The 26,710-nt window shown below is 40.0% G+C and overlaps 1 protein-coding gene and 1 pseudogene across 4 annotated transcripts in view; both read right to left on the minus strand.

Annotated features, from left to right (window-relative positions):
- The window catches only part of MRPL1 (mitochondrial ribosomal protein L1), a 124,413-nt gene that overhangs the window by 89,458 nt on the left and 8,245 nt on the right, over positions 1-26,710 (minus strand). For 3 of the 4 annotated variants that reach the window (XM_006151467.3, XM_006151466.3, XM_006151469.3), the window contains one exon: positions 2,161-2,429. The gene's annotated coding sequence lies outside the window, so the exon portion shown is untranslated. Of the gene's footprint in view, positions 1-2,160; positions 2,430-8,745; positions 8,790-26,710 lie in introns of all 4 variants that reach the window. The other variant, XM_027773068.1, reaches the window with a different exon arrangement.
- Positions 8,983-9,812, minus strand: LOC102499180 (ubiquitin-conjugating enzyme E2 L3 pseudogene; annotated as a pseudogene).

A 26,710-nucleotide genomic window follows, 5' to 3' on the forward strand; every position in this document is an offset into this window, starting at 1 on the left:
ATTTGGCAGTTCTAGTGGCTTCACTTAATACTTTGTAATTCCCTTGGTTTTCCTCGATATTTCTTTTTTTATGATGAAAAGCATACAATAAATATTCTGAATTTTGAATTTAATAAAAGTGAAGAGCTTTTTGCTTTAAGATTTCTACAGTCTAGAATAACACTGTCCAATGCAAGTATAATGCAAGCCACCCATGTACTTTTTTTTTTTTTTTTTGGAGAGGTTTTTGCTATAGGGCATGTGCGCTTGCCAGAAAGACAGAGAGAGACAGAAAGAAAGCGAGAAATCCCCCCCCAGGGGGTATGGTCACAGCGCAATCCCTTCTCCTCCATTCTCCTCTCGGGATCTTGGGCACACAAGCACACGTGCCTGGTGTGAGTTTAAGCCACCAGGTCCAGGACTCGAACTGCAGTCGACTACATGGGAGTCTAGCGACATAACCATTACTCCAACTGCTGGTCCCCACCCATGTGCTTTTTAAATTTTCAAGTAGCTACATTGAAAGGGTAAAAAGAAACAAGTACATTATTTTAAATAATGTATTAAACTCGATATATCCATGTTATCAGATCAACATGTAATCAATATAAAAATTGAAATGTTTTATATTCTTTTTTATATTAAGTATTTAAAATTCAATGTGTATTACACATTGGGAACAAATCACAATTAGCACTAATTATCGGGTTGTTAGGAAAGTCAGGACACACTTTTGCAGAGAAAAATATGTCATGACTTTCCCGACAACCTAATACATATCAAGTATTTAATAGCCAAGTATGGCTACCATATTAACAATGCAATTCTAGGATAATAGTAGTAAGGGCCAGCAGGTGGCGTAGTGATTAAGATGCTGAACTCTCACGTGGCCAAGAGCAGTTTGAGTACTGATGGACACCTAAAATCCTGAAAGGAAAACGAAGGAGAAGAGACTGTGGCATGGCCATCCCCCTTCCCCCACTGGGTGGTGATTTCTTGCTTTCTGTCTCTCTGTCTCTCCAGTGAGCAAATATGCCCTATAGCAAAAATTTCTCTCACTCTCAAAAAAAAATTAATAATAATAGCTGTTTATACTTACTGTGTGCTAGGCACCTTTCTAAGAGGTTTGCCTATTTTATCTTTATATCTTCACACCACCCCTATGATAAAGGTACTTTAATTATTCTCATTTTATGGAGAGAGGAACAGAGTCACTAAGATAAGTAACCTGCCCAGTTAGCTGAGTCAGTACTTGAACCCAGGATACTCAGCTCCCAAGTTTATGTTCTTAACCACTATTACAGATGTATGAAACACATTTTTCATGTTGACACAGTGCTAAGCGTTTTACATATGGCATTGTGCTTACTTTCCATTGTATAAATGAAGAAACAGAGGCCCCAAGAAAATACTGACTTGCCCAAGCCCACAAAGTAGTGCTAAACTCTGACATCAGAGCCAATGCATCTGACCACTGGACCCTCCTGCTTCATTACTACCCTGAAACTTAATGTTTATACATGTAAATACCTTTGGCTCAATGTTTTCGATGCTGATGTTTTAAATTAGAGAATGTCCAGATGACGTCAGGGTGTGTGGGAGAAAGTAAATAACATGTAAGCACAGACACGCTCTTTTCTGATCTTCAAAGCCAAGTGTATAAAGCACAAGCACCAACAAAACACTAATTAGAGTTAATTTTTGATCTGTAATGTAATAAAGAGGTAAAACTTGTTTGAAACATTCATCTAAAATACATAAGTACACATTTGAAAAAACTTCCAGACCTGAGAAAAGTAACATAAACAAAATGATTCTCAAGAGGACATCCTATTTTTATAGACGCTTGAGCATAACACAAGAGGAGGCTGTAAGTAATGGAAAGGATATGACCCTCTTCCTCCCTTTTGTGCTGTGTGGCTTTATTGTTTCTGTAGACTTAGAAGTGAACTTGACATTGTTGTTACCCTCCTTTCAGGTTCTTTTTTTGGGGGGGGACTAGGTCAAACTGAGGTGGAGTTCCTCACAAGTTCCAGCTTTAGGGGTTAATAAATTCATCATCTCCAGACATCTTTTTTTTTTTTTCATTGCCTGAGAAAATGAGCTTTTAGACAAATAGAAGAATTATTTTTTAATCATTTTTATCATGAAAATATTGAGCTCAATTATTTTCAGATTTACCTTGCACAGATGCATCGTATCTTTGTCTACACCGTTTTATGCCACTCACTGGTTTTTCTGTTATTGTTGCTGGGTTAGCATTTTTCTTTCTGCTGTGGTTATTAAGTGGTAGTGGTATTGGAGGAAATGGGCTGAGGGTGGAGCGCTAAAGAGAAAAGACACACAGAGTGGAAGAGTCTTTGATCAGGAAGTCGGAGGTTCAGGTCAGGCTTTCTTGGCATGGTCAACCCAAGGAAGTTACGTCTCACTCAGTGACTTTGTTTTTCCATCTGCAAATAAGGAAGACAATATTTTTGTGAAACCTGACTCTCCAGTACAGTTCCTCAGCTTCAGTGACATCCTGATAATTTATTCTAAACCAACTATAGAAGCTTGTCAAGGGTTGAAATTTAACGGAAACATAAAAGATGCTTTTCTAGATCTCTGGGAGAGATGACAGAGTTCTGTGCACTAGCAAACAACAACAATAAAAACAAAAAATAGCTCAAAGGAATACACAGGGGTCTAAGAAAAGGAAGAAACATAATTACCATCCTGAGCCACCAGGAAAAAAGAGATAGTATCTAGAAAAATAAAATAAGATTTCTCCAAAGGCCAAAGGAAAATAATAGCTGGGCATAAGTATATATATAGAACAGTTACTAAATAAAATGTTTTAAAAACTGTAATAATCTAGGCTCTAAATTATGTGCTGGTAATTTCTTATCTTTCCTTCTTTTATGCCATCATAAATGGTATAAAACATGTAATTCTTTAAGAAGACATAAGAAGGGAACCAGCAGTTAGCGTAATGGCTATGTCGCTGGACTCGCACGTAGTCAACCGCGGTTCGTGTCCCAGACCTGGTGGCTTAAAACTCACGCCGGGCGCGTGTGCATGCGTGCCCAAGATCCCGAGAGGAGAATGGAGGAGAAGGGACTGCGGCGTGACCATCCCCCCTGGGGGGTGATTTCTCGCTTTCTGTCTCTATGTCTCTCTCTGTCTGTCTGGCGAGCGCATGCGCCCTACAGTGAAAATCTCTCCAAAAAAAAAGAAGAAGACATAAGAACACATTGCTTTCTTGAACCTACCCTAGACATAGGGCCAGAAAAGGTTCAGAAGAATTAGACACCCTTTCTCACAGAAGAAGACAGATGCCTTCTGTGGTTGACAGAGGTAAGGATTTTTGCAACAGTGTCATAATTCACCAAACAGATCCAGGAAGTCAGGCCACATAAGAGGAGGACTAAATTAACACAAGCCATGTGCACCCTAAGATGCATGTACATGTTGGACATACTCCTGATAACCTCAAGGTGTCTTTGCATGGCCCCGAGGAGGAGTTCGTCCTTAGAAAGTGAGAGTGTTTGAAGGGCATAGGACCAGCGTGAAAGGGAAAGCAATCTGAGTGTGTGGCTCAGGGCCCTGCTTCTGCCCAGAGCCTTCCAAGGGCAAGCGTAAGAGCCTGGGCAGGAGAGGCAGCAGAAAAATACGCATGAGAGCCACTTCACTGACACTAAGCACTGGAGCTCTGGTTTATGGAAACCAGGTAACAGAGAGGACGTGAGAGAAACTCTTGAGTGAGGCATGCTGGATGCACTTTGGGACACACTTGAGATAGTGACAGTTTCTGTGGCTTTGGTCCCTTTCCTAAAGATGGAGGATAACCAAAGGCAGCAGCAGAAGACAAAAAGGGCTAAAGCCAGGCAGTGCCAATGTGTTTGAGAACAGGCCATGAGAAACTCGCTTGGTGCATCCATTAGGAGGTAGGGAGCACTGCAGGAGCAGGTGCAGAGCCAATAATTATTGGTGGGGTCCTAAAGGCAGAGAAATATGAGGACCCTCATTTACACTTGTCTGGGAAACACCAGCTGCACAGGAAGAGCCATCTCAGAATTATACAAGCAAGTATAATTTTTTTATTGTAATGTTGTACAACTATAAAATTTGATAGGTCTTTTTCTCAATTTAATTTTATTTATTCATTCATTTATTTGAATATGACCAGAGAGAGACAAAGAGGAGGAGGGGAGAGAAAGAGAGAGAGTGAGAAAGCAAGCCAACAGGTCCGGGACTCGAACTGTGGTCGGCTATGTGGGAGTGTCCAGTGCCTTCACCACCACACCACCTGCTGGTCCCTGATAGGTCTTTTCATAGAATAATTTTTTGAAATGATCTTTGACCATTATTAGCAGATCCTCCTCCTTGCACCCTTATATAAAATATCTAATTCTGAGCTATGAATGAAAATATCAGGCCAGCTGGTGGTGTGGTGATTAAGGCAGCTGGATCCCACATGGCCGACTGCAGGCTATGGGTATGGAATCCTGGTACTTGAGAAACAAATGTGCATACCCAAAATCTCAAAAGGAGAAAGGGAGAGGGATTGCAGTAACCATTCCCCATCGGGGGACTCGTTCACATTCTTTCTCTCTCTCTCTCTCTCTCTTTCTCTCTGTCTCTCTCTGGCAAGTGCCTGTATCCTCTAGCAATTTAAAAATAATCACATACTGTACCCTGTGTTTTAGTTTACTATTAATTGAATTAAATAGAATATCATTATTGATTAATATTAATCCTAGTATACTTTGCTAAATCATATGTTACCCACAACTTAAACCATATTCCATGAAAATTAAGTATCTTTTAACCCATGCTCTGTGGTGTAGTTGGCAGCATACCAGACTGCAGAGCTAGAAGCCACGTGTTGACTGTGGTTCAAGGCTCTGGCTCAACCAGCCTGAAAACACACAGGCCATACACATGCCCAGTGTCCCGGCAAACTGGAGAACTAGAGGAAGGGGTTGGCAGCATGACTACGTCCTTTGGAGGGTGTTGCTTTCTCTCTTCCATAGTTAACAAGAATGCTTTATCAGGATTTATTACAAAATCAGAATAAACCATATTTCCTGGGGCCAGCCAGGTGGCCTGGTGGTTAAGGCAGCTGGATCCCACATGCTGACTGCAAGGTTCAAATTCTGAACCCAGCAGCCTGAGGAACTCTCTCTCTCTCTCTTTTTTTCCCTCTCTCTCTCCCCCTAGGGGGTACATGAACCCTGCTTTATGTCAATTAATATTTAAGGCCAAAGTATTCATTTTGTAGATAAAAAAATTGAGGGGGACCAGCAGGTGGCATGGTGGTTAAAGCGTTGGACAAACCCACATGGCTGATCATGGTTCAAGTCCCGGATCTGATGGCTTGCTTTATTTTCTCTCTGTCTCTCTCTAGTCAAATAGAAATAAATGAATGAATAAAATTAAATAAATAATTAAAAGAAAATAAGAAAATTGAGGTCCAAGAGGTGACAAACTGCCCCAAATTACACTGTTGTTGGGTAAGCAGAGTAACTTGAGACCTGGATCTGTATCCAAGCTAGGGAACCACAGCAGGGAAAAAAATCTTTGAGAAAGTATAAGCCCCTCAAAGAAATAAAACAAAATCTGAAAAAAGAGACGCTATTTTAAGATAAGTATATAAAATACAACATGATTAGGTACTTAACAATCCTTTATAGCTTCCAAGAATTTCCTACTCAAAGCAGAAAAATAGAGCAATGTACAAGAAGCATAAAAGGCAAGATTAACAATTTAGTCTCCTTTTTGGGTAAAACACTATATCCCCCATGCAGACTGTTAGAGGTGTTTTAGATGAAAAGACTTTCCAACAGCCAGAAGCAAAACAAAACAAAACAAAACAAAAAACAACAACAACAAACAAAACCTAGTGCTAAGTTCTAAGGGTACATAAAGAGCCAGTCGTGTTTATTAGGCATTTTGAACCCGCACCTATTCTGTGAAAGGATGTTGACATAGCTCCATGAGAATGCAGTCTTCGCTTTATGCCACATTGACATAAGAGCCAGCAGAGATTTAAATCCACATATTAAGTGGCCTGACAGCCTTCTTTCTCACTTGATTTTGACATCATCATACTCTCTGCATGACACTCAATTTAAAACACCAGGGATATACAGGAGGTGTTAGACAACTATCTTAAAAATGAACTTTTGGGGGCTGGCCTGGGGGTTAGGGTGACTGGATCACACTTAGCTGACACTGTGGTTTGAGTTCGGAACCTGGCTGTTATGAGAAACACACTGGGTGAGTGTGTGTGCAACCTCAAAATCCTGACAGGAAGGAGATATGGAGGAGAAGGAATTCAAGTACAGGACAAGAGTGGCTTGAAAATCATGCCGTGCATGCGTGCCCAAAATCCTGAGAGGAGAATGGAGAAGAAGGGATTGTGGGGTGGCCATCCTCCTGGGAAGGGAGTGATTTCTCTCCTTTCACAAGTATTGATTACTCTGTCATATCCGGGAGACTGTGTATGCCTAATGTTTTCGAATAGACTTTATTTGGGGTACATGGCAGATGACCAATAAATTATTATTAAATGAGTGTATTAAATAAATCTTTATCTTCTATTTTTGAAACCACTAACTTTTAAGAGGGAAAGATATCAGTTTGATCTCTGACACACATTTTTCCTCCTAGTAGCCTGGACAATTTTTATGTCTCCAAAAGTTCTCTTATAAAATTCCCTACTTACTTTGAAAGATCAGCTTACATAATAAAACATCTGATTTAACAAATAAGTTGTATATGACATTTTAGTTTCTAGAGGAATTATTAAATAGAGCATTTTATGTTGAAAAACTCTTTCATATTATCTAATTAGTGATTCCTCACATCTACTTCTCTGGTGTTATTATCTGATATCAAAGGGAATGATGAAATGAATGGCTGAATGGATGAATAAATGCTTTGCTTAAGATCCCAAAGGCAAGGAATGGCAACGTGCATGCGTGCCCAAAATCCTGAGAGGAGAATGGAGAAGAAGGGATTGTGGGGTGGCCATCCTCCTGGGAAGGGAGTGATTTCTCTCCTTTCACAAGTATTGATTACTCTGTCATATCCGGGAGACTGTGTATGCCTAATGTTTTCGAATAGACTTTATTTGGGGTACATGGCAGATGACCAATAAATTATTATTAAATGAGTGTATTAAATAAATCTTTATCTTCTATTTTTGAAACCACTAACTTTTAAGAGGGAAAGATATCAGTTTGATCTCTGACACACATTTTTCCTCCTAGTAGCCTGGACAATTTTTATGTCTCCAAAAGTTCTCTTATAAAATTCCCTACTTACTTTGAAAGATCAGCTTACATAATAAAACATCTGATTTAACAAATAAGTTGTATATGACATTTTAGTTTCTAGAGGAATTATTAAATAGAGCATTTTATGTTGAAAAACTCTTTCATATTATCTAATTAGTGATTCCTCACATCTACTTCTCTGGTGTTATTATCTGATATCAAAGGGAATGATGAAATGAATGGCTGAATGGATGAATAAATGCTTTGCTTAAGATCCCAAAGGCAAGGAATGGCAAAGGCGGGTTTAGTATTCACTGACCCTGTCTCCCAGATTGCTGTTTGACCATCTGAGCCCTGTTGTCTTTCAAGAACAAAGACTTAGCATTGCAATGCTATTTTTTCCCATGGCAGTATATAAGTGGGTCATTTGTTCTGGTCAATATTTGGCAGAAAAAGATGAAAGACTAAGCCAGATACAAAATGTCTGCTTATTACAGGTATGGTTTAGTATTTTGGTTTATAACTGATCTATGGTCAGTGTTATGGTTACTGAAAACATGGCTTCACAGTCTTAATGGAAGAAATTCACATATGAAGAGATTTCAAAAAGTTAGTGGAAAAACAGAATTAAAGTACAAGTTTATTTGGGACCAGCAGTTAGCGTAATGGCTATGTCGCTGGACTCCCACGTAGTCAACCGCAGTTCGAGTCCCAGACCCGGTGGCTTAAACTCACGCTGGGCACGTGTGCGTGCGTGCCCAAGATCCCGAGAGGAGAACAGAGGAGAAGGAATTGCAGTGTGGCCATCCCCCGGGGGGGGGTGATTTCTTGCTTTCTGTCTCTCTGTCTCTGTCTGGCGAGCGCACATGACCTGTAGCAAAAAAAAAAAAAATAGTACAAGTTTATTTGGGTGCAAAATAATTCTAAAATCCATATAGTTTATTTTATTTTTTAAGAGAGATTTTTGCTCTCGGGCACACATGCTTGCCAGATAGAAACAGAGAGACAGAAAGTGAGAAATCACACCCTGGGGGATGGATATAGCCACATCGCAATCCCTTCTCCTCCATTCTCCTCTCAGGACTCCAGACATGCATGCACACATACCCAGCATAAGTTTCAAGCCTCTGGGTTCAGGACTCAAACCATGGTCAGCCACGTTGGGATGTTCTCCTCTCGGGATCTTGGGCATGCATGCACACGCGCCCGGCTTGAGTTTTAAACCACCGAATCCGGGATGCGAACTGCGGTCGACTACGTGGGATTCCAGCAACATAGCCATTATGCTAACTGTTGGTCCCTGATAGATATATTTTAAAGTGAGAAAAAATTCAATTTTGGGCAGGTCAGTTTTCATCAAATCTATTTTCCTTTCTTTTCCTTCACTTATTACATTCTGATTGTGTCTTTACTCCTAGGTTTTCAGATTTTGGGTAGTTGCTATAGGGGAAATCTTCTTTGTATGCAGAAAATGAGTCCCCTCAATCCTTCATTTGATACTCACGTGAACTTATTTTTTAGATTTTTCCATAGGGTGCGTTCACTCTCCTGAGAAAGAGACAGACACAGGGAGAGCGAAAGTGAGAAATCATCCCCCAAAGGAATGGCCACACCATAATCCCTTCCTCCATTCTCCTCTTGGGACTTTTGGGCACACATGCACATGCACGTAGATTTTCTTGGGTTTTTTTTGCCTTTTTTTTTTTTTTTAGAACATCTTAAATTGTTTATTCTTTCTTTACAGGTTACCTAGACCACTTTTGATTAAGAAAACTGTAGAAAGTTAGTAACTGCCACAAGCAAACGCCAGGCGGTGGCACATGTCAATTTTCCAGAGTCCTGCTTTGCGAGGTGTCTGAAGGAACTGCTAGGGGTCTCTGCTCACTCTTGATGGACTCAATCTTGGCAGATTTTAGTCCACAGGTCGCTTTTCCCCATATTTCTTTGTAAACTCTTCAGCATTCTTATAGAATTTTTATGGTCCTTAGAGTATTCTTCAGCTAGATCAGCCCAGAGTGGGTGCTCTGTCTGGGGCTCGTTCACCAGTGCTAGGAGGGACTGGATTACTTGGTCGGTTTTAGTGGCTGGCTTCCAGTTTTCAGCACTAATTACTGGCAGACAGAACTGCCCCTTCTCATCGATGTTCGGGTGACAGATCTTTGTTTTAAATGTGATCTTTGGTGGTTTGAATGGGTACTCAGCTAGAAAGTTAATTTCAATTCTGAAGGCCACCCTGTCATATGAAGGGTTGTCAGGAACAGTAAGCCTTTGCCAAGTCAATAAATTAGCTTCATCAACCTGAATGTTATGGAAGTTTTTCGTTCCACTTTTGCGGATTTCAAGTTCCTTCATCAGCCTCCTGCTGGCTGCTACCTTGGATCTGGTGCTGCTGCTTTCCCAGAATCGCACCTGGATGATTTTCAAGCCACTGAGTCTGGGGCTCAAACCACAGTCAGCCATGTGAGAATCCAATGCCTTAAACACCACCCCACCTGCTAGTCCCACATTAACTTTCATTAGATTACTCTGACTTTGGTTATCTACTTTCCTCATATCCTCTTTTTTTTTTTTTTTTTTTGCTGTAGGGTGCATGCTCTCACCAGAAAGACAGAGAGAGAGAGACAGAAAGAGAGAAACCACAATCCACCTCCCCCAGGAGGATGGCCACGCTGCAATCCCTTCTTCTCCATTCTCCTCTCAGGATCTTGGGGACATACGCACCCGCACTGGCATGAGTTTAAGCCACCGGGTCTGGGACTCGAACCACGGTCGACTACATGGGAGTTCAGCGACATAGCCATTATGCTAACTGCTGGTCCCTACTTTTCTCATATTCTGAACAACATTTTCTTTCCACCTTTGTTCATGTGGATTAGGTGTTCACAGTTGCATTTACAGATCGTCCTGGAAACTATAAAGTTCCTTTGTGGCACACACTTAGGACACAATCCACCCGTAGTGGGTTCTAGCTGTGCCTGGTACCCTCCTAGTCTAAGCATCCCATAGAGGTGGCTGATTGACTTCAATGTTAAGTTACAGTTTTTGACTAGTAGACACAAAGTTTATCAGTTCATAGTTCCATTTGGAATATGAATGCTCTTTGGGGCTGGCAGGTGGCGTGTGGTTAAGGGTGCTGGACTCCCACATGGCTGGCCACGGTTCGAGTCCCAAACCTGGCAGCTTGCTTTCTTACTTTCTCTCTCTGTGTTCCCCTCTGGTCAAATTAAAATAAATAAGTTAATAAATAAAGTTAAATAAATAATTTTTAAAAAGAATATAAACACTTTTTATTTATTTTATTTTTTCTATCCCCAACTCTTCTTAGCGTTTCCTGCTTCTTTGTCCTGAAACATTTACCAGCATTATGTCTTAGTACAGTCACTGATGAATACACATTATTATTGTGCTGGCTTTAATTCTTCACTGAAATTTAAATATGTTTGAAGTATTATTAATAGCCACTTACAAATGTTCTTTTGATTCTTAAAACAGAACAAATCCTGGGAACCAGCAGTTAGCGTAATGGCTATGTCGCTGGACTCCCACGTAGTTGACCGCGGTTCACGTCCCGGACCCGGTGGCTTAAAACTCATGCCAGACGCGTGTGCGTGCGTGCCCAAGATCCTGAGAGGAGAATGGAGGAGAAGGGATTGCGGCATGACCATCCCCCCTGGGGGGTGATTTCTCGCTTTCTGTCTCTATGTCTCTCTCTGTCGGTCTGGCGAGCACACGCGCCCTACAGTGAAAATCTCTCCAAAAAAAAAAAAAAAAAAAAAACGGAACAAATCCTGCTGGAAAACACACAAACTAGTGATTTGATTTACTGAAAGTAAACCTAAGTAATGAAAATTCCTACCTCTGGGGCTTATGTATTATTTTAAATCTTAAAATCTGCCTAGGAAAGTCAACTGTATTCCCTTTCCAGGTAGTTAGATACAATCAGAAATGAAGGGAAAATTGAAATATAGCATTGAATAAATTTGTCTTCAGTTTCTAATATAAAATGTCTAATAGAAGTCCCTCTGTACCAAAGCTACAGCCACTTTCAGACTTTTGTCTAGGAAAAAGATCATTCTGAAATCATTACTTTTATTACTGTGGTACCAAGTTTTCTTATTTTTTAAAGAATGTAGTGGGTATCACTAAGTATTATGGGGCCAAAGTAACACTGTAGAAAATTATTACATTTTTCTCTTGTCTTTTTTTTTTTTAATTGCCAAAGGGCATGCACACTTGCCAAAGAGAGAGACAGACAGACAGACAGAGAGAAATAGGAAGAGAAAGTGCCTTCCCCAATGGAAGTGCAGTCATACTACTAATTCGTCTCCTCCATGTCTCCATCCTATTAGGATTTGGGTCAGCTTGCATATGTGCCGGGGCCAGGATTTGAACCATGGCCAACCATGTGAGATCTGCTTCCTTAACCACTAGGCTATAGAGCCAGCCCACTACTTCTTCCTTGTCTTCATTAAAATCCTTCAGTCCCCTCGATCTGCAATGATAAATCAAAGCTCCTTTGCCTACCAGGCAAGGGCTGCTGTTCCTATGTTTCATAGTATGTGCTCAATAAGGCTTTCCACTAAAATCAATCTTTCTAAACCAACAAAAATGAAAACTGTTACCTAAAATCCCTTGAGTAAAATTGATTAGTCTGAAGTCACTCTGTCCAAAGCTTGTTTACTTCATATCAATGTTACTAAAGGCCAATTTACCTAAAATTGAGCCTCCATTGAATGGCTTTTACATCCTTGTCAGTCTTCACCCCTACACATTGAAGTCACTAACGAATCTCAACTCTTAACCTGCGATCTCCCTAAAGGCTAATTCATTCCTCCTTGTTTGTTTCCATAATGAGCTAGCTGTAGGTTTCTCCTATAACATTACTCATTTCTTGTGAGCAAAACTACAATTTTCTCTTGTTCTGTCCTATACAATGCCTTCAGAATAGTAGATATTTGACAAATACTTGTTGATTTCAGTAAAAGCATAGTACAAAAATTGAGAGTATAACCTGGAACCAAATTTTATGTTTAAATGCCATTTCCTCTAAGTACTAGCTGTGTGATTCTGGGCAAGTTTTTAAAAACCATCTAAGCCTCTATCTTATCTAAAGAATGAGCATAATATAACAATATTCACCTCAGCATTGTCACAGGATAAAATGAGTGTATTTGTGCAGTGCCTAGAACAACAGTTCAGGCATACGGTAAGCTCTACATAAGGCTAGTTATTTTCTTTAGTTTCCAAATCCTATTTCTGCCTTTTGTTAACTATCTGTTTATGTATCTCATTTTTTTTTAAAGAGATTTTTGCCTTAGGGCTCATTTGTCTGCCTGAGAGAAAGAGAGAGAGAGAGGGAGAGAGAAGACAGAGACAGTGAGAGGGAAGTGAGAAATCACCCCCCCTTGGGGGGGGATAGCCACACAGCACTCCCTTCTCTTCTATTCTCCTCCCAGGATCTTGGGCATGCATGCGCATGCACCTGGTGTGATTTTTAAGCCACTGGGTCCACCAAGTCTAGCCACATAACTGCTACACCATCTGCTGGCCCCTCTTCATTTTATTTTACTGCTTCTGCCTCTTTTGGATTTAACAGAATAATTTTATCACAAAAAATAAAATGCTACTACTTTTTTAAAATTCATTTATTTATTTTTAATTTAACTAGAGAGAGAGAGAAAGTGAGAAAGCAAGCCACCAGGTCCAGGACTTGAACCATAGTCTACCATGTGGGAGTATCCAGGGCCTTAACCACCACACCACCTGCTGGTCTCCAAAATGCTACCACTTTTAAAAAGTTAAGATCCTTTAACTAGTTTATATTCTCTGGGCTAGTAATCGTTCTTCTAGACAATTAATTTCTTTTTTTTTTTTTTTTTTTGAGAGATTTTTACTATAGGGTGCGTGCGCTCGCCAGACAGACAGAGAGAGACATTAGAGACAGAAAGCGAGAAATCACCCCCCAGGGGGGATGGTCACGCCGCAATCCCTTCTCCTCCATTCTCCTCTCGGGATCTTGGGCGCGCACACACACGCGCCCGGCGTGAGTTTTAAGCCACCGGGTCTGGGACGCGAACCGCGGTCGACTACGTGGGAGTCCAGCGACATAGCCATTACGCTAACTGCTGGTTCCCTAGACAATTAATTTCTTTTAATGGCCAAAAGCTTAACAAAAAATTAATGTTCAAAAAGATTCATTTTAACATTGTTAACAATAGCAGAGCTCTTTGCATATTCTGAATATAACTTTTATCAAATATGTGGCTAGCAAATATTCTCTCCCAAGAAATAGCTTGTCTTCTCAGTCTCTTAACATGTTTTTCATAGAGCAAAAACTTTAATTTTAATGAAGTCCAATTTATCAAAGTTTTCTTTTATAAATTTCATAAGGAAAGTCATAATATGTTCTTACTTATGCAAAAATGCGTCATGAATTCCCAAACAACCCAACAGATTATATCTTTTGGTGTTATAGCTGAAGTTAATTTTGTTTAATTTATTCTTTGCAGCAGCAAGAGCTCACATGAGCGAGCGAGAGAGAAAGAATGAGAAATAAGCATCCTCAATCCAGGATCTGAACCTATAGCCAGCCATGTGGCTTCCAGCAGCATACTACTGCCTTGCATCACCACAGCTGGGCCAACTTTTGGCTAATCTCATCACCAAACCCAAGGCCACCTAGATTTTCCCTGTTTTCTTTCAGAAGTTTTATAGTTTTGTGTTTTACATTTAGGTCTATGACTCATTTTAAATTAATTTTATGTATAGTATGTGGTGTGTGTTGGGGTTCATTTTCCTGTTTATAGATGGCCAGTTGTCCCAGGGCCATTTGTTGAAGACTATTCTACTGGGTTTTATAGTCTGCTTGTTTTTTGTTTGTTTGTTTGTTTTTATAGATTTTTTTGCCATAGGGCACATGAGCTTGCAGGAGAGAGAAAGAGACAGAGAGAAAGGGAAAGTGAGAAATCACCCTGAAGATATAATCATGCCATGATCTCCTGACTTCCATTCTCCCCTTGGGATTTTGGGCACACATTCCACACGTGCCCAGTGTGCTTCTCAGTCACCATCCAGGACTCTAACTGTGGAGTAGGCTATGTGGGATCCAGCGCCTCAACCACCACGCCCCCTGATGGCCCATTTGGTTTTGGGTTTTTAAAAATAATTATTTTTATTTAACTTTATTTAATTATTTATTTATTTTAATAAGACCAGAGAGGGACAGAGCAAGAGAGACAGACAGACAGAGAGAAAGAGAGAGAGAAAGCAAGCTACCAGGTCCAGGACTCAACCTGCAGTTGGTCATGTGGGAGTCCAGCTCCCTTAACCACCATGTCATCTGCTGGTCCCTGTTTTATTGTATTTTTTAAATTTATTTCTTCATTTCTCTTAAGAGTGAGACAGAATGAGAGACACACAGAGAGAGGTCCTGACACCTCACTAAACTACATGTTCTGTGGAGCATGAAGAGCTGATGCTCCACCAAGTAAGTTTTCTTAGCTCAAGTGGATCATGACTATGTAGAACTAGAAGCCTAGTATGGCTTGGTCTTTCGATCACTTTCGAAACAAAACAGATACCCTGTAGCCTAGTAGTTGGATCCCACGTTGCCAACTGTAGTTCAAGCCCTGGCTCACTGGCTCAAAAATATTCTTAATATGTGCATGCACGTGCCCCAGATCCCAACAGGATGGAGAAATGGAGAAGAAAGGATCATGGTGTGGCCACAAAACTCAAAGCAGTATGATGAAGTTACACATTAAAAGAGAATGCATATGTCTGTCTACTATTAAGAATTTTAGTAGCTTCTGTAATATATTATGTGTTAAAGAAAAAAAAAAAGCCAATACGTTAGGCACAGACTTTCCACTTTGCTAATAAAACATTTACTAGAAAATCTAGAGAGGCCTCGTCTACCGAAAGTTAAGAACAGCCAACTTAAAATACAAAAACACTTGAAAGAAAAAGAAAACCAACTTGAAAGATAATCAAAGAAGAACCTCCAGGGAAGTCTTTTCTCCAGAAAAGAAGGATGTACTTAAAGTTTATTTAAAACAGAGAGAAGTAATAAGAATACCTGATATGAAAGAATGTAAGGTGGTGCCAGGGAAGTGCAAGGATGATAACGCACAAAAACTCAAGTGCTCTTAAGAGAGAAAAAAATTGAGTGCTTACAAAAAGAAGGGTAACTTCAGATATCCCTGAGGTTACACATTAAAGAGAGTTATTTATGTCCATGCCTATCTCTGCCACTAGGCTCTGAGCTCCTTCAAGCGAGGTGCCATATCTTACTCCTTATTTCCCAGAACAACTAGCTCAGTTCCTTGTTCACAGATGGTGCTCAATTGGTGTTATTGAACATGCGTGAAAGTTACCTGTACTGTAGCTTACCTCCTGGCTATAAAACACAGTAAAAGAAACCAAGTAAGACAAAACCCAGTAAATATACACTGGCTCATTTAGTCATGCAAAATTTTTAGTGCCATAAAGGGTCAGAGTTTTTCTTTGCAAACATGTAACATGGATCCTCCAAGTTTAACCTTAGAAGAACTTCCAGATGATCTGATGACAGCTGGACCACATGGCCCTGTCTATGTCCCTTGGCTTTCCGTTTTCATTGGGGTCTTGAAGCTGATTACCGTGAGACAAACACCCTAGTGGGAGGAGTTGCAGATCCCCCTGTGGTATTCTGGCTCAAACATGGACAAACGGCCCCTCTCCCTGTTTCCTTCAAGTACAGTTAAAACAGTTTATAAAAGATTGGGGGATTAAGGAAAAAAAATAAGGAAATAAACTTAAATAACAGCATGAATTTGGATAATCTGGATTAGAAACTTATATCTTGCTCTCCAAAGCTCACCTGTTATACTGGAGGGATAAAACAGACACTTAAAAAAAACCAAACATCTTACCTGTGTTCTTCCTTCTTGCCTCCCTGTTTGCCACCCTATAGTAGAGCAGGAAATCTGTCTTTAACAGCAATTACTTGAGTACACCTCCAAACATCCTGACTCCTTGACCTTTGAAGATCAGATCTCATCTTTTTTTTTGGAGAGATTTTTCGCTATAGGGCGCATGCGCTCGCCAGACAGATAGAGACATAGAGACAGAAAGTGAGAAATCACCCCCAGGGGGGATGGTCATACCGCAATCCCTTCTCCTCCATTCTCCTCTCAGGATCTTGGGCATGCACGCACACGCGCCCAGCATGAATTTTAAGCCACCGGGTCCAGTACACGAACCGCGGTCGACTACATGGGAGCCCAGCAACATAGCCATTACGCTAACTGCTGGTTCCCAAGATCAGATCTCATCTTATATCAATCCTGAGTCTGCCCACTTGGTAAAACTTTTCTACCTGAGGCCTAACCTTTTTTCTTGCCAATTATCAATAAGAGAGACCTAGTCCTTCAGATAAAACTCTGTTCTAAAGCATTAATCTTACGGACTCTCAGGATAATTGCGTTACAAAGAGTTTGCCAAGAGATACATGCTACAGTAATACTATGAATGGAAAAGTTAGTTCCCTACTGTGAGGGCACGAGTCTCTAGTTTCCTCTTTCATTCTGATCTAGGAAAATGGGCTCTGTATATGTTTAAATAATAATAAAAATAGGGACCAGCAGTTGGTGTAATGGCTATGTTGCTGAACTCCCATGTAGTCGACCGTGGTTCGAGACCCGGACCCGGTGGCTTAAACTTACGCTGGGTGCGTGTGGGTGCGTGCCCAAGATCCCGAGAGGAGAACGGAGGAGATGGGAAAGCAGCATGGCCATCCCCCATGGGGGGTGATTTCTCACTTTCTGTCTCTCTGTCTCTCTCTGTCTTTCTGGCAAGTACACATGCCCTATAGCAAAAACCTCTCAAAAAAAATAATAATAATGATACAGGACTAAAAGTTGTTGGTCACATCCAGATAGCCAAACCAATTCCATATGCATTTCATATAGGAAAACAAAAAGTTGTAGGTGCATAGGTTCAAAATTTAAGCCCCCACACTTCAGCTTAAAGTAGTCTATCAAAGTGGAAAGGATAGAGAAAGGAAGAGAAGTTACTCTTTTTGTTTGTTTTTAAGCTTTTGTTTGCCAGAGAAAGACAGAGAAAATGAGAAATCACCTCCTGGGGGGATGGTCACACCACAATCCCTTCTTTTCCATTCACTTATCAGGATTTGGGGCACAGATGTACATGCACCCAGTGTGATTTTTAAGCCACTGTTTCCAGAACTCGATCACATAGCCAGCCATGTGGGATCCAGCCCCTTAACCTCCTCACTACCTGATGACACTGAGAAGTTACTCTTCAAATGTCTCCTATATGCTGGTATAATTCCAGCAACGCTCCCAAATATCATCTCAGTGAATCTTCACAACAACCCTATGAATGAAGAGCTTTTTTTTGGAGAAGTTTTTGCTATAGGGCGCGTGCGCTCGCCAGACAGACAGAGACAGACAAAGAGATAGAAAGCGAGAAATCACCCCTCAGCGGGGATGGCCACGCCACAATCCCTTCTCCTCCATTCTCCTCTGGGGATCTTGGGCACGCATGCACATGCGCCTGGTGTGAGTTTTAAGCCACCGGGTCCAGGACTCGAACCACAGTCGACTACATGGGAGTCCAGCATCATAGCCATTACGCTAACTGCTGGTCCCTGAATTAGGAGCTTTTGTACTCATTTCATATATGTGAATGACAAAACAGAAAGGGTCGAAGTGAAGAAGTCTGTTCTTGTTTAATGTGTAATTATTGTGCTAAATTGGAGTGAACTCAGATTCATGTAGTCATTTGGACAGTTACTGTGAATTTACTGTATACAAATATTACAATGTATTATGGAGGAAACAAAGTGGCATCCTTTGTTTTTTCATTCCTAACTAGGGAAAGGGGCATACAGTCTCTACTCTCAAATTATATTTCCACTTTAGTAGTGGAAGAAAAATACCCTAACGAGGAAGTTGTTCATAACCACTGAAATAACATTTTCAGATGACAATAGTAGGGATTTAAGAAGTGAATGACTGGTGAAGACAAAGCAGCAATGAGCATGTAATAGTATACTCCCTGGACATGTTGGTTCAGGCTGGAAATTCTCAAGTTCCTTTTAGAAATTGAATTTCTCAGTTATATTGAGTCATTCATTCAGAGACAGCCTTAGGGTCGGGACATTAATTAGAACCAATTGTAGCAGATCCAAATCTAGCACAGATCTCCACTTTAAAAGACAGAGGGAGGAGGAAGTGGGAAACAGCCTCATATGTTTTCAGAAAAGAAGTGTAGAAAGATCAGAAAGGAAAGATATTTATGAATGGAACATGCATCGAATGGTAGAAAGCATAGACTAGAAAGAGAACAGCTGCCCTGACAGGTAATAAATACTACATTCAGCATTGTAATATACACTTTATACATTGTGAAGCATGTGAATATAAACACTAAGAAGATCTGGGTTTGGATCCTGACTTCCCTAAAGTTACTGTACATCTTTGAACCTCAGGTAGATTTGCCACCTGCAAAATGGAGGGAAGGCGGGGCTAACAATAATACTTAGCTTACACAGTAAAGGTTAAGTAGGCAAATGCAAATAAAATAGGGCCTCATGAGCTCTCTGTAAGCCTTTCCTATTGTATTTATTCAATGGGTTCAAGAGATTGCGTCTTGAATGCAGTGAATAGTTGGTAATGCACTAGTGACATATTTATTCAATGGAGCGCTAGGCAAGCTTTCTTTCATGAGAGTGAGAGAGACAAAGAGGAGAGACAAGCACCCTAGATGGGGTCTCAAGCTGTGATTCCCCTCATACACATGCACATAGCCTTCCCAGTCAGCCCAGATCACGGGCATGTGCTCGGTGTGTACAGGTAGATCAGGGAACTGTCATCACCCACACAGATCCAGCTTCACTTGAGCAATGCCTGACCACTGTGTCACTGAGCAGAGCCCAGGGCTTCTTAACTGGTATGTCCTCACTCAGGCGAAGGGTTTTGAGACATCAGCATCAGGGGGGTAAGAATGAAAATATTGATATTTGGGATGACTGGGCATGCTAAGTCTTAGAATTCTCAGAAAAGTCTGTACATAAGGGTGCATCCTATGTGATTTTCAAATATAAACAAGTAGTGACAATCTGTTTATAATGATCTGAACCTAGAACCAACCAATGCTATTTTACCTTAACATCAAAGTAAAAAAAGTCCCCCCCCCAAAGTTTTAATGTGCTTTTCTAGGAATGCAGCCATTATATAAAGTAAAGAAAGAATGTACATTGTTTTGCTCAGAATTTTACCAAGAGTTGTTTACCATTTTGGAAAAATCATGCACTTCTGTGACAAACCAGCACACCTGTGTATCGGTCTGCTCTTGTAGCCATGGAATTCACATTAGAGCTACATATAAATACGGTCATCTAACTTTTTTAGTATGTCTTTTAATGTGGTCACCCCAAGCATTTCATTCTAAATTAACTTGCCTATATATTAAAGCGAGGGCATTATATTGAGAAAATGTTTGAGTTATTGGGATTACAAGCTAATGCCACCATGGCAGGTCTTGAGAGTGGGCAGAAAACCAAATCCTCCCATGTGGTCCCAGCCCGCAGAGCATGGTGTTTTAGTAGTGTGTGCCACTGTGGCTGGTCCTAGGATCATAATTACTGGCAAGAAAATACATTAATATTATAAGATCTTGAGAAAAAAGTAAATTTCTTTTTAGTTTTTTTTTTTTTTTTTTTTTAATTTGCCAGAGGCCACATGCGCTCACCAGAGAGAGAGGAAAAATGAGAAAGCGCTCCCCACCAAGGGGGATGGTCATACTGCAATCACTTCTCCATTCAGAATTTTGAGTATGCATGAACATGTGCCTAGTGTGTTTCTCATGTCATATGCTCCAGGACTCAAACCACACAGTCAGCTTTATGGAATCCGGTCACCTTAACTATCATGCCACTGGCTGGCCCTCCACAGAAAAAATTTCAAAATATGATCGATGGGCTGATCCCATTTTCATAAACAAACAAAAAACACCAGAATTAATAATCCTTTCATTGTAACATCTTGAAGGATTACAGACATATGAGAATCAGTAGCCCAACTGAAGAGGTCTCTTACATGTACTATAGTTCTGTAGCATTTTGGTCAAGTAATTCATGTATTTCATTTCAGTCGGAGAATTATGGCAGTGTATTATCTGGGTTCCCAGGAATTGGATGGGAAACAAACATAGGTTCTAATCTTGGCTTTATCATTTAAGCTGAGTGAGTCACTTAAGGTTTTTTGTTTGTTTTGTTTTTGAATCACGTGAGTTATAAAATCTGAGATTTAAGTTACAATATCTACAACAGAGACTTCAGGTTTATGGCTCTATGATTCTAAAAAAAAAAAAAGGATTTGCTTACCATAAATTTAGGCAGTGCTTCCCAAATTATGTTCCAAAAAAACCTAGTGTGATAGTTATGGGTGGTGTTAAGTAAATAGGATTATACGGTCAATATATTTGAGAAAACACTGGGTTTAACAAAATTAAACATGTTTATTCATGTAAGAGTTCTTTTTTATAAATTTAAAAATATTAGGAGTTTTCAAGAGAAAAACATGTAATCCGTAGCATTTCCTGTATTTATTTGAATATAGTGTTTCCCCTCCCTGAGGATCTCATGGAAAACAGTGTTCTGCATAGCCAGTGTCGCAACGCACTAATTTAAGACGATGTATGGTATTTTTAGAAAAGTTTTATTTTTAAAGGGTTGAATCTCCATGGTGAATTTTCAGGTATTAGAGTAAAAAAATAGAAAAAACAGTTTTGTACAGTGATTCTTTTGAATTTCATCACATATTGGAATCATAACTTGTAGTAAGATTAAGGTTAGCAGAAAGAAGGAACTGGAAAGGTTAACTAAAAAACACAAACTGAAAACGTGTGATGAGTATGAGTCATTTTAGAACTAAAGAATGAAATGAGACTATCTGCACATCAAAAGATTTGTTCAGTTTATAAAGCCTGTAAATAAATAAAAAAAAAAAAAAACTTGGACTAGTCAGTTAAAATAGTTACATCTAAAACTTGTTTGTAGATATAGAAATGTAGATATAGAAAAAATGTACCATTATATATGGAAAATAAATGGGAAGAAGTCAGATGATTTGAAATATTAGAAACACTGTGTTTTCTTGGCTATTTTTGGAGATTGGGTCACCAATATAGACAAGCTAAATAAAAAAGTAGACTATAATTCTGGAAGGAACACAAATAACAAGATTATCTCTGTTGCAGAAAAGAGCATAATTTCCTTTAACTAATGATTATTTTAAAGGTCAGCTGGTAGAAGTTCACCAAATTTGTTTTGTGTAGGTGTAATAGCAATTGGTATTAATTTAAAACAACAAAAGACAAAACTTAATGTTTTAACATTTAAAAGTTATTACAGATTATATAAGTCTCGAATTTCAAAATACAAAATGTTTAATAGGTAGGCTGTCATAACATTTTAATATCTAGATGTTTACCTTGTCTTATAATGTGCTTCTGGGCCACAATTTCCAGCACAAGAGAGTGTACAAAAACTAATTGTAGTAACCTACCAAGAAAAATGTAATCATAAAGGAACATCTACCATCAAAATGAAAACAACCAAATGGTCTGATAATGGATTCTAAAACCGAATTAAGACTTCTTCTTTTTTTAAATTTGCCAGAGTACGTCCTTTCCAGAGAGAGACAGAGAGGAAGGGTAAGAAAGCACTCCCAGTGAAGCATGGTCATGCCACAATCCCCTCTCCTCCGCTTCTCCAACCTGTCGGGATTTGGGGCATGCACAAGGGACCAGACCTTGAATCACCCACTTGGCCTTGTGGGATCCAGCTCCCTTAACCACCACACCATGGGGCCAGTCCAAAATAAGGTTTCTTAGCTTGCCTATAAAGTCCTTATGGGCAAAAACAATACTGAAGTCTCTTTTACCAGCTATTAAGTCCCTTTATGCCCAAGTCAGTGAGCTAGATTTCCAGGGGGATAGCATAGGAGGGTACGGTCATCACCCTAATCCAGGATCCAAATTGACTTATTGTGGATCAACTGCATATTATGTAGGCTCTTATGGGACACAAGCCATCATAATGCACCTATGATGTACATAACATGCCTATGATATATTCTAGCCCAAAATGTTTACATGTGAATCCAGTAAACCCTTAGACATAATATCTAGCTTAAGTAAACACAGAGGATGATGAAAACAAACCAGATAATACAAGAAAGCAATCAGACAAACCAGAAAATCTGGCATTCTCTAGAGTAATTGTTCTCATTCCTTTACAAGTCAGCATCTCAGAAAAGAGACAGTGCTAGATGAGAGAGACTTCTGAGTCCCATTAACTGGATACAACATGTGCTCCTGGATTGGAAACCGGCTTGGACAAAACTCTACAGGACATTTTTGCATTATTAAGGAATTAAAAGTGTGTGTGTGTGTGTGTGTATATATACACATATATATCTTGTATATTACATAAAAATTGCTGGAGCCAGTACATGACACAGAGGCTAAGGTGCTGGACTCTCACATGGCCAACTATGGTTTGAGCCCCAGATTCAGTGGCTTAAAATTTACGCCAGGTGTGTGTGTGTGTGTGTGTGTGTGTGTGTGTGTGTGTGCATGTGTGCCCACAATCCTAAGAGGAGAATGGAGGAGAAGGGATTGTGGTGTGGCCATCCTCCCACAGGATGATTTCCTACTTTGTCTCTCTGGTGAGTGCATGCACTCTATAGCAAAAAAGAAAAAAAAGAAAAATTTACTAAAAAAGGTAAGTAGACACCACTGGCTGATAAAAACAAGTTACGAAACAGCATTTTTGGTATGAGTACATTCAGTTAAAAAAATATATATATATAAAGAGAATTTGAAAAATATATACCACTAAAGTGTTAAACATAGTGGCAATGTAAGTTTTTTTTTATTTTGTTTGCTGTATTTCTAATTTCCTATAATGAAAATTCATTAACAAAAGGCTAGTAACAACCAAAATAACCTGGCTCTCAAGAAAATGGTGATTTCCCCTGACTTATCAGGCTGTATATTAGTGAGGGAATATGACAAAAGTCAAGTTTTGCTGGGTCTCGGTTCCATGAGTGAATGCTAGACCACGGCCTCTTGCAAAGTGCTTCTGGCCCACCCCATCCCTATCCTTCCATTCCTTTCTTACTCATTATTTCTGTCTTTCACAAATTGTTCAGAATGAACTCTTCTCCCTGTCTCCTGAAAACACACAGAGAAAAGACTTCTGCTCCTTCCCCACTCTAGGAAACGTTGGATGGCACCCTTTCTTTGTTGAGCTAACTCACTAATCTCCAAGAAAGGAGTCATAAACCAGAAGGGCTAGAGTGTGACATTCTCTCCGGCATGATTTTATTCAGAATCAGGGTTGCCTGGTTTAAAATGCAACTCTGTACTTTTTCACATTAGATGTAGCAGACTGTTTCCACTCAATATGGTAGCACACAGGGACAGAGCCTCCTCCATACCTTCCACGTTCCACCCCAGGACAAGGCCTGCCACATTCTCTCTGTTCTACTGTAGCTGCCTGTCCATCACTTCTTTCTTGTTTCTTACGTAACATGGAATAGGAAATCTGCTGATCCAGCTATCTTCCATTTCCATGAGAAACAATCCCAGGAGGAATGGCCACACTGCAATCTCTTCTCCATTCTTCTCTTGGGATTTTGGGCATGCACACACATGTGCTTGACATGAGTTTCAAGGCACTGGGTCTGGGACTTGAACTTCAGTCAACCATGTGGGAGTCTAATGCATAAACCATTATGCCACTTAGTGCCCCTGGGACATATTTTTATAAGCTACATTCAGTGTCCTTTTCTGATGGAGAAAATCTCAAAAAAGTACTTTCTTTGGAAGGAAATATAAAAATGCTTCAAAGAGAAAATTTAGAGCATAAGAAATATCCATTCTGGATATTTCTAACTGGGACCAGCAGTTAGCATAATGGCTATGTCGCTGGACTCCCACGTAGTCGACCGCGGTTCAAGTCCCGGACCCGGTGGCTTAAACTCATGCCGGGCGTGTGTGCGTACATGCCCAGAATCCTGAGAGGAGAATGGAGGAGAAGGGATTGCGGCATGGTCATCCCCCCTGGGGGGTGATTTCTCGCTTTCTGTCTCTCTGTCTGTCTGGTGAGTGCATGCGCCCTATAGCAAAAACCTCTCCAAAAAAGAAAAAAAGGAAAGAAATATCCATTCCTCACAATAAATATTAACTTAGCATTCTACGTAGTGCTTTCAGAATAACATGCCAGATACCAAAATCTTGATAAAATGGACAGTGTTTTTCTACCTCTTGGTTTCTTTATGCACTCCTAAATCTCTACTGAATATGCTGATATTTTAATTAAAAAGCATACAATAAAAATAAAAACAAACAAAAAACACATCCAAAGGTGGAACATCTACATTCTTTTGGAAATTTGAAATTTCATGGAAAGTTTTTATTCTGAAAAATATCATCCCTATAGCAACTGACTATAACTATTAATGGATTCATATATTAGCATGAGCCTCAGATTGAGGCAGGTAGCCTTTTTATGATTTCAAGCTTCAGATTTCCTTGCTAAACAATTGTAGGGCGACCTGAAAAATAAGAACAAGAAAACTAGAAAAGCATATCCTTCCTTGATGTTTGTGAGGTGACGGCACAGTGACATTTGGTATTTTTGCTAAGGCAGTTATGTGGGTCAACCCTTGTACTAACATTTAATCTTCTATTCATCAAAAGAATCCAGTAGAAATATTAATCAATCAGGGACTTCAAAATGCTGCACTATTCTTAAAATTATTTTAACTTTATTTATTTGTATTTTAATTTGACCAGAGAGGGACAGAGTGAGAGTGAATGAGCGAGAGAGAGAGAGAGAGAGAGAGAGAAAGTAAAGCAAGCTACCAGGTCCAGGACTTGAACCGTGGTCAGCCACATGAGAGTCCAGCACCCTTAACCACTATGCTGCCTGCCAGCTCTTAAATGCTGCACTATTAAAGGAAGGAAAGAAAAGAGAAAAGAAGGGGGAAAAAGGAAACTATGACGATAGGTTTGTTCTAGGGAACTGACTAGGGTATGCTAATACAGAACAAGGCACTATTGCTGATAATGAAGAAATTCCTTGCAGGATGGGAGCCAAAAGACATACTTTTTTTTAGCCATTTATTGTCTTACTGTATTAATATAATTACGAGACATAATAATATGTAGCATTTATTATGTAGACATAATAATATGTAGAATTTCAAATGAATTGTTTCTCAAAATATTTTCACATGGTTACCTTCACCTTCAAGTTGTTTGAAGTATATAATATAGTTTTATTCCAGTACTTTCACAGATGAAGAAGCTAAGTAAAAATCCTGCTAAAGTGCTAAAAGTAGTAAAAACATTTATTGACAAAATGAGAAGTGGAACATTTTTCAGGCTATGGATACTTGGGAGATGACTTGTGGAGCCTGCTTGTTTGTTTGCCAGAGAACACAAGCACTTGCTAGAGAAAAACAGAGGGAAGGAAGGAGAGGAAGCTGCCCTCAATGGGACGTGGTCATGCCATGAACCCTGTAAGAATTTTGAGCATGCGCATACACTTACCCAGCATATTTTTCAAGCCACCGGTGCTGGGACTCAAAGTGTGCAGTCAGCAGTCATGTGGGATCTGGCTCAAGGGAGCCAGACCACTAGGCCACAGGGCAATCCCACCATCTCTTGAATTAAATATGTGCCTTAAGAATTTCCTAATTGTGGTTATATCTTCCAATTGTGTTGATGTGTTTGTTTTCTTATTTTCTTTTCCTTCTGAAAATATCTTATCAAATAAAAGCACACTGTTTCTTGAAGGCATCTTTGAACATTTCAGATTAGATATAACTCAGCATAAGCCCATTTACTAATTTTATTACTTAAGTCAAGAATCATCAAGTGCTGGGACCAGCAGATAGCATAATGGCTATGTTGCTAGTCTTCCATGTAGTCAACCGCGGTGGGACAGAGACAGACAGAGACAGAGAGATAGAAAGCGAGAAATCACCCCCCGGGGGGGGATGGCCACGCCGTCATCCCTTCTCCTCCCTTCTCCTCTCGGGATCTTGGGCACGCACGCACACGCGCCCAGTGTGAGTTTAAGCCGCCGGGTCCAGGACTCCAACCATGGTCGATTACATGGGAGTCCAGTGACATAGTCATTATGCTAACTGCTGGTCCCAAGGACCTCAGTTCTTTGATGGTGGTTTGGTTGGAGGTTAATGCCCTCAATGGGACGTGGTCATGCCATGAACCCTGTAAGAATTTTGAGCATGCGCATACACTTACCCAGCATATTTTTCAAGCCACCGGTGCTGGGACTCAAAGTGTGCAGTCAGCAGTCATGTGGGATCTGGCTCAAGGGAGCCAGACCACTAGGCCACAGGGCAATCCCACCATCTCTTGAATTA

This window comes from Tupaia chinensis, unplaced genomic scaffold (genome assembly GCF_000334495.1).
Source record: "Tupaia chinensis unplaced genomic scaffold, TupChi_1.0 Scaffold000318_1, whole genome shotgun sequence".
In the NCBI taxonomy this organism is placed as follows: domain Eukaryota; kingdom Metazoa; phylum Chordata; class Mammalia; order Scandentia; family Tupaiidae; genus Tupaia; species Tupaia belangeri.